Below are 7,577 nucleotides of genomic sequence, written 5' to 3' on the forward strand. Positions count from 1 at the left end.
CTACCCCAAAACCCTAACCCAACTAAACACCTTAACTAACCTTTAAGCATAAAATTGCATTTGAAACAAATTCAGGACCTGAAAAAAAGGACTGACCTTTCAAACAAGTTTATGTTTTCCTTCCTTTTCAAGACATTAATGTATTAGGACATTGGGGTATACCACACACACACACACACACAAACCCACACACACACACACACAAAACAACAACCAATACGCACACACACACACACAGCAAATCGCCTGTAACCGATGTGAAATGGCTAGCTAGTTAGCGGGGTGCGAGCTAATAGCGTTTCAATCGGTGACGTCACTCGCTCTGAGACCTTGAAGTAGTTGTTCCCCTTGCTCTGCAAGGGCCGCGGCTTTTTGTGGAGCGATGGGTAACGATGCTTCGAGGTGGCTGTTGTCGATGTGTGCAGAGGGTCCTGGTTCGAGCCAGGTAGGGGCGAGGAGAGGGACGGAGGCTATACTGTTACACACACAACACACACACACACACACAAAACACAACATATGTTAACCCTCATTGTGTCTCCCCCTACAGGAGAAGTGCCATCAGTACTGGCCAGCAGAGCGATCAGCCAGGTACCAGTACTTTGTAGTGCCCCCTGGCCGAGTACAACATGCCCCAGTACATCTACGAGAGTTCAAAGTACCGATGCCAGGGTGAGTGTGGGAGGATGTGTTTGGGATGAGATATTTCTCACAACTGTGTGTGTGTGTGGTGGTGTGTGTGTTGTGGTGTGTGTGTGTGGTGTTGTGGGTGTGTGTGTGTGTGTGTGGTGTGTGTGTGTGTGTGTATAATGTGTGGGGTTAATCAACCTACTTCTGTGTTCTGATTGGTGGATTTTTTTTTTCCAGGACGGCCAGTCTCGACGGTTCGTCAGTTCCAGTTCACTGATTGGCCGGAGCAAGGAGTGCAAAATCAGGGGAGGGGTTCATTGATTTCATTGGCCAGGTGCACAAACTAAAGAGCAGTTTGGCCAGGACGGACCAATCACGGTGCACTGTAGGTAAGGTCCGCCTCCTCAATATCTCTTTAATCTGACTATGATATCACCGAACTCCAGATATGCATTTTTTGTTATTCAATATACAGGTACAAACATTGAACAAGCAGATAAAAAAAAAAGCACATGTTAATAAAAACATAAATTGACACAGAAACATATTTTCTATGTGGCACTATTCACAGAGAATTGGCATGCATGATGCACGGCAGCCATTTTGTGATCTAATCTGTGGTGTTGTCTGTGTGGTCCCATCAGTGCTGGTGTGGGGAGGACAGGGGTCTTCATCACTCTGAGTATCGTTCTGGAGAGGATGAGATATGAAGGAGTAGTGGACATCTTCCAGACTGTSAAGATGCTGCGAACACAGAGACCTGCMACAGTTCAGACTGAGGTGAGATATTCAACTCTCAGTAATCAGTCAACTATTGTTTAGGTTTGGTGTCTGGAGAATGATAACTACTACCTCTACTACTACTGCTACTACTGCTGCTACTACTACTACTAGTAGTGTCTGTACTGTTGGACCACATCTACAAGGGTTGACCAGTCCAGCTACTGCTGCTACTACTACTACTACTAATAGTACTACTACTACTAATAGTACTACTACTACTACTACTACTAATAGTACTACTACTACTAATACTAKTACTAATACTACAACTACTACTAATACTACCACTACTACTACTATTACTACTACTGCTGCTACTACTACTATTACTACTACTGCTGCTACTACTACTACTAATACTACTACTACTACTGCTGCTACTACTACTACTACTACTACTGTTGCTACTACTAATAATAATACTACTACTAATACTACTACTACTAATAATAATAATACCACTACTACTACTATTACTACTACTGATGCTACTACTACTACTACTATTACTACTACTGCTGCTTCTACTACTACTACTAATACTACCACTACTACTACTATTATTAATACTACTACCACAGCTAATACTACTACTACTACTATTACTACTACTAGTAGTAGTGTCTGTACCATTGGACCACATCTACAAGGATTGAAGAGCCCAGCTACTACTACTACTACTACTACTACTATTACTACTAATAGTACTACTACTACCACTACTACTAATAGATACTACTACTATACTACTACTACTACTACTAATAGTACTACTACTACTACTACTACTAACAGTACTTACATACTACTACTACTACTACTCTACTACTAATATACTACTACTATCACTACTCTAATACTACTAATAGTACTACTACTACTACTACTACTAATAGTACTACTACTAATAGTACTACTACTACTACTACCAATATACTACTACTACTACTACTAATAATAATAATAATATACTACTACTACTACTAATAGTACTACTCTATTACTACTACTACTAATAGTACTACTACTACTAATAGTACTACTACTACTACTACTATTACTACTACTACTATATTACTATACTACTACTACTTACTATTACTACCAATAATAATATTACTACTACTATTACTTTTACTACTACTGCACTACTACTATTATTTTACTACTACTGCCACTACTACTATATACTACTACTACTACTATTACTACTAATAATAATATTAATACTACTACTACTACTATTACTACTACTACTATTTACTACTATTACTTTTACTACTACTACCACTACTACTATTACTACTACTACTACCACTTACTACTATTACTACTACTACTACTGCTACTACTACTACCACTTTTACTACTACTACACTACTACTACTACTACTACTTACTATTACTGCTACTAATAGTACTACTACTACTATACTACTACTACTAATATTACTACTACTACTACTAATAACTACTATACTACTACTACTACTACTACTACCAATAAATATATTACTACTACTACTACTATTACTACCACTACTACTACTACTACTACTATTACTTTTACAACTACTGCCACTACTACTACTACTACTATTACTACTTAATAATAATATTACTACTAACTACTACTACTATTACTATTACACTACTACTTACTATTACTTTTACTACTACTACACTACTACATTACTACTACTACTACCACTACTACTATACTTACTACTACTACTGCTACTACCACTTTTACTACTACTCTATTACTGCTACTACTACTACTATTACTACCATACTACTATTACTACTACTACTACTTCTACTACCACTTTTACTACTACTACTATTACTGCTACTACTACTACTATTACTACTACTACTACTGCTTGCTACTACACTACTACTATTACTACTACTATTACTTACTATTACTACTACTACTATTACTACTTACTACAAACTACTACTGCTATTACTATTACTACTATTACCTACTACTATTACTTACTACAACTACTAATATTACTAACTATTACTATTACTACTGCTATTACGTACTACCACTACTGCTGCTACTACTAGTACAACTGCTAGTACTGCTACTGCTGCTGCTGCTAATACTACTACTGTGGCTGCTACTACTACTGCTACTACTAGGAGTATGTTGATATGAATTGTAATAGTGTGTTTGTTTGATGATGATGATGATTGTAATAGGTGTGTTGTGATGTGATGATGATGATTGTAATAGGTGTTGTGTTGATGATGATGATGATTGTTTAATAGGTGTGTTGTTGATGATGATGATGATTGTAATAGGTTGTTGTTGTTGATGATGATGATGATGATGATGTTGTTGTTGATGATGTTGATGATGATGATGATGATGATGTTTGTTGATTGTAATAGGTGTGTTGTTGTTGTTGATGATGATGATTTGTGATGATTGTAATAGGTGTGTGATGATGATGATTGTGTTGTTGATGATGTTGATGATGATGATGATGATGATGATGATGTTGTTGTTGATGATTGATGATGATGATGATGTTGATGATGATGATGATGATGTTGTTGTTGATGTGTGTAGGTGTGTTGTGTTGTTGATGATGATGATGATTATGATGATGATGATGATGATGATGATGATTATGATTGAATAGGTGTGTTGTTGTTGTTGATGATGATGATGATGATGATGATGATGATGATGATGATGATGATTATGATTGTAAAGGTGTGTTGTTGTTGTTGATGATGATGATGATGATGATGATGATGATTGATGATGATGATGATGATTGTTGTTGATTGTAATAGGTGTGTTGTTGTTGTTGATGATGATGATGATGAATGATGATGATGATGATGATGATGATGATGATGATTATGATTGTAACAGGTGTTGTTGTTGTTTTGATGATTGATGATGATGATGATTGTAATAGTGTGTTGTTGTTTATGATGATGATGATGATGATGATTGATGATGATTGTAACAGGTGTGTTGTTGTGATGATGATGATGATTGATGGTGATGATTGTAAAGGTGTGTTGTTGTTGATGATGATGATGATGATGGATGATGATGATGATGATGATGATGATGATATGATTGATGATGATGTAACAGGTGTGTTGTTGTTGATCTGTTTGTTTCAGGACCAGTACCAGTTCTGTTACCGGGCCGGTCTGGAGTATCTGGGTAGCTTCGACCACTATGCAACATAATACCTCCCTCTGGCCGCGTCCCATACAACACCCTAACTCCCTGTGTAGTGCACTACTTTAGACCACAGTGTATTCTCACTTCTTTGGCCCAGTGTGTACACTCAAAAGTAGTGCACTACTGGTTAGTGCACTACACAGGTAATAGGGGCCATTTGAGATTAGGCCTCCACCACCTCCAGAGGGCAGGGCACCATGGCTCACTCCGCCCCCAAAACGAGCACCTAAACTGAGCCATATTTGCGTGTCTGACCGGGGGATACCTCCAGACCTAACCCAAACCCACTCACTACTCACTCAGAAGTGCACTACTTTGTGCACTATGTAGGGAATAGGGTGCCATTTTTGGACGCAAACTGACACTACTTAACAACGGATTGAGGATTCAACGATTGATAACGGAACAAGTCTTTACATGGTAAGGAAGACAGTTAGGGAACTCACGTCATTCACAGTGGAACAAGTCTTTACATGGTAAAGGAAGACATGGGGACAGCAACACCCACTAGATATTGTACTAGTAACAGTTCTAGATATGTACTAGGACTACAAGTCTCCTAGATATGACTAGACTACAGTCTCTAGATATTACTAGACTACAGATAGGATGACAAACACACCATCAAAACAACTTTGGACATTTTTTGTATTTTATCAAGAAAGTCCACTTTATGTGTTCCGTCACGGTTGATTGATTGACATTTGTGGGGACGATGCAGAGAGACTTTGAGGAGTGAAAATTGTCCAATTTGAGGCTGAAACTGAAAGGAACAAACGGTAGTAATGAACGAGACACCTTGGAATCACGGATTCATGAAAGACGCAGTGAATGAAGAAGGAGAGGAGGAGGAAGATATTTCTACAGTAATAAGTAATAATGAGCTCATTCAATCAAATCGATTCAGGTATTTACACAGTAGTTGTTTATTTTACCCATGGTCAAATGATCAAATGACATGACAGAATGGTTATAGGGGTGATGTAAACACCTACCACTGCCAGGCTAGACTAATCACAGCCAGGTAGACTCCACTGACAGGTAGACTCCACGGCAGGTAGACTCCACGGCAGGTAGACTCCACTGACAGGTAGACTCCACTACAGGTAGACTCCACTGGCAGGTAGACTCCACGGCAAGGTAGTACTCTCACCCGGTACTCCGGCCAGGTAGACTCCAACGGCCAGGTAGATAGCAGTAGACTCCACTGACAGGTAGACTACCACTGCCAGAGAGACTCCACTGTACAGGCTAGACTCCAAAGGCCAGGCTAGACTCCACGGCCAGGTAGACTCCACGGCCAGGTAGTACTCCACGGCCAGGTTAGACTCCACTGACAGGTAAGACTCCACTGACAGGTAGACTACCACTGACACGGTAGACTCCACGGGCCAGGTAAGACTCACGGCCAGGTAGACTTCGCACGGCTCAGGTAGACTCCAACGGCCAGGTAGACTCCACTGGCCAGGTAGACTCCACGACAGGTAGACTCCTTCTGACAGGTAGTACTCCTACTGACAGGTAGACTCCACGGCCAGGTAGCCTCCACTGACGGTAGACTCCACGGCCAGTAGACTCCTCTGACAGGTAGACTCTCACTGCGGCTGGACTCACGACAGTGATCACGGTAGATCACTCACGTGGAACTTCTAGGGTAGACTCCACTGACAGGTTAGACTAGCGTAACTCCACGACAGGTAGACTCCACTGAACAGGTAGACTCCCACTGACTAGGTAGACTTCCACCTGACCCAAGGTAGACTCCACTGACAGTAGACTCCACTGACAGGTTAGACTACTCCAGTAGATCACTCAGGTTATACTCCACTGACAGGTAGGACTCCACTGACAGGTAGACTCCACTGACAGTATGACTCCCCCGGCCAGGTAGACTCCGGCCAGGTAGACTCCAACGGGCCAGGTAGACCTCCACGGCCAGGTAGACTCCACTGCCAGGTAGACTCCCGGCCAGGTATGACTCCAACTGACAGGTAGATGCTTCAGCTCACGAATGTGGGGTACGTGAAGACACTGTGTTAAACATGTTCTAAATGCAAGTTTGATGATAGCTGCCTTATGTGTCTCTATGAAGAGGAATTGGGAAAGTGGTTAAAAATCCCCACAAATAATAAACAACATCTCGTTTTGTAGTACTATATGATCTGTAACTATCTTTTGGGGTTTTTAGTACAGAGACTTGTGACTTTGTCTCGTCCTACCGATGGCACGACAAGGTTGCGCAACGAATCTTCTTTTTATTGTAGTTTTTTGTAATGGTTCGTTTTGTTTAAAACTTGTGGTACTGTTAAAAAAAACTGTGGTACTGTTTTACTGTGTAAATCAAGCAAAGTTCAAATGTGTTTTACAAGTGATGGACTTAACCGTTATGAGTGTGTCATCTCACTCCTCTGTCCATGTTCTCGTGTGTCCTGGCCGAGTCCTCGTCTCTCTCTCTATTTAACTCTATCAATCCTTACTGGGTTGCTGGACTCCTCCTTCTCATCAATCCATAATAGTGGGCTAGGAGTATTTCCTTTCCTGGCCATGTATGACCAGGAGAAACTCTAAACTTCCTAGCCCTAATCCTCAGTACTTAGCCAATACGATTGGCAGCCATTTTGAATGACCAGGTTACTAGCTAAGTATGATTTCTGCTGCTATCAAAAACACCACTTTTCCACCAGACAGTGATGTATATCAGGTTATACTAACCAGTGTATACTACAGTGTTAACTAATGTAGGATACTAAACACAGTGTATTAACTACAGTGTACTACTGTAGATACTAAACAGTGTATATAACAGTGTTACTTACTGATAGATACAAACCAGTGTATACTACAGTGTACTACTGTATAGATAACTAAACAGTGTATTTACTACAGTGACTACTGTAAGATACCTAAACCAGTGTATACTACAGTAGTACTACTGTGT

At 40.2% G+C, this 7,577-nt stretch overlaps 2 long non-coding RNA genes across 3 annotated transcripts; both read left to right on the forward strand.

Annotated features, from left to right (window-relative positions):
• The first annotated feature begins 872 nt into the window (after positions 1 to 872).
• Positions 873 to 5,122, forward strand: LOC112075084 (uncharacterized). The gene is made up of 3 exons (XR_002894918.2): positions 873 to 1,019; positions 1,275 to 1,410; positions 4,576 to 5,122. It is a non-coding gene; the product is annotated as an uncharacterized lncRNA (long non-coding RNA).
• A 365-nt stretch (positions 5,123 to 5,487) lies between these two features.
• Positions 5,488 to 6,542, forward strand: LOC139025624 (uncharacterized). 2 transcript variants are annotated; one of them, XR_011477222.1, is made up of 4 exons: positions 5,488 to 5,680; positions 5,713 to 5,745; positions 5,909 to 5,946; positions 6,478 to 6,542. It is a non-coding gene; the product is annotated as an uncharacterized lncRNA (long non-coding RNA). The 2 variants fall into 2 exon arrangements; XR_011477221.1 differs by lacking the exon at positions 5,713 to 5,745 and having other exon boundaries at positions 5,488 to 5,696.
• The last annotated feature ends 1,035 nt before the right edge of the window (positions 6,543 to 7,577 follow it).

Source organism: Salvelinus sp. IW2-2015, unplaced genomic scaffold (genome assembly GCF_002910315.2).
Source record: "Salvelinus sp. IW2-2015 unplaced genomic scaffold, ASM291031v2 Un_scaffold2974, whole genome shotgun sequence".
Classification (NCBI taxonomy): domain Eukaryota; kingdom Metazoa; phylum Chordata; class Actinopteri; order Salmoniformes; family Salmonidae; genus Salvelinus; species Salvelinus sp. IW2-2015.